The sequence below is a fragment of the Mus caroli genome, chromosome 5 (genome assembly GCF_900094665.2).
Source record: "Mus caroli chromosome 5, CAROLI_EIJ_v1.1, whole genome shotgun sequence".
Lineage (NCBI taxonomy): Eukaryota > Metazoa > Chordata > Mammalia > Rodentia > Muridae > Mus > Mus caroli.
The window spans coordinates 136507687-136509388 of NC_034574.1; positions in this window are offsets into that span (position 1 = coordinate 136507687).

The following is a 1702-nucleotide window of genomic DNA, read 5'->3' on the forward strand; positions in this document are numbered from 1 at the left end:
AGACAGGGTTTCTCTGTATAGCTCTGGCTGTCCTGGAACTCACTTTGTAGACCAGGCTGGCCTCGAACTCAGAAATCCGCCTGCCTCTGCCTCCCCACTTGTACTTTATATTTTAAGTACTGGCTGTTTGATTTCATGCAATCCTATTTATTTGTCAGTTGTTGGCACGATGAGTGAATAAAACCCCCTCAGAAAGTCCTTGCCTATGCCTGTTTTGAAGTCTCCCCGCCCCAACACAAACTGTCTCCTATAATAATTTCAGGGTATAAGTCATATATTAGTGTGTTAGGGTTCTCTAGAGTCATAGAACTTATGGAATGAATCTCTATATTGAGGGAATTTATTGTGATGACTTACAGCCTGTAGTCCAACTCCCCAACAGTGGTCAGTTGTGAATGGGAAGTCCAAGAATCTAGTAGTTGCTCAGTTCTACAAGGCTAGTTGTTTCATCTGGTCTTCTGTAGAAGTAAGTTCCAACAGATGTGCTGGCAAGTAAATGAAGGCAGGCAAAGAGCGAATCTTCCTTCTTCCAATGTTCTTATGTAGGTCTCCAGTAGAAGGTATGTTCCAGATTAAAGGTGTATACCACCAAGCCTGCATTTGGGACTTGCTTTGCCCCAGGCTGAACTTGGACTCAGAGATCTCCTTGCCTCAACCTCCTGGGAATAAAGGCCTGTTCTACCTGGCCTGGGCCTAAACTTTTCATGACCACCATGCCTCAAGATCTCCCTATCACGATCCAGGTCAGAAACTTGTCTTCCAGCCCAGCCTCAAGACCTGGATCACAGGTGAGCCCTCCAATTCTGGATTGTAGTTAATTTCCGATATAGTCAAGTTGACAACCAGGAATAGCCATTACAAGTAGTTTTTTTTTTCTTTTTAAAATCTATTTTGAGTTGACTTTCCTCCAGGGCAAGAGAAAGGGATCTACTTTTATTTTTCCTGCTTCAACCAGTTTCCCAGTACTCTTTGTTGAAAGGGACAGAGCTAGGAGGGTCAAGACTTCAAGACTGTCTGTGGTTACCTAGAAACTTTGTGGGTAGCTTGGATTACATGAAACTCTGTCTAAAAAATAATAATGAGGGGCTGGAGAGATGGTTCAGCAGGTAAGAGCACCTGACTGCTCTTCCAAAGGTCCGGAGTTCAAATCCCAGCAACCACATAGTGGCTCACAACCATCCATAACGAGATCTGACTCCCTCTTCTAGAGTGTCTGAAGACAGCTACAGTGTACTTACAAATAATAAATAAATCTTAAAAAATAATAATAATAATGAGCCCAGTGTGGTGGCACACGCCTTTAATCCCAGCACTTGGGAGGCAGAGGCAGGCGGATTTCTGAGTTCGAGGCCAGCCTGGTCTACAAAGTGAGTTCCAGGACAGACAAGGCTATACAGAGAAATCCTGTCTCGAACCGCCCCCCCCAATAGTAATAATAATGATTATAAAATAAACAAAACCAAGACGAGATAAAACAATAAAACCCATCCACATAACACTAATACTTCAAAGTAAAAGAGCAAAGAACATGAAAGTTTGAAAACAAAGAATATACCAACATCCCCATGTACCAAGTTAACCATTGCTGTCGAATGTTACTTGTGTCTTTACACAAATTATGTAGTGGATAACATACTACCACAGGCTGAGCACATTATGATAAGAAGTTTATTTTAGTTCATAGTTAACGTTTAAATTAGAG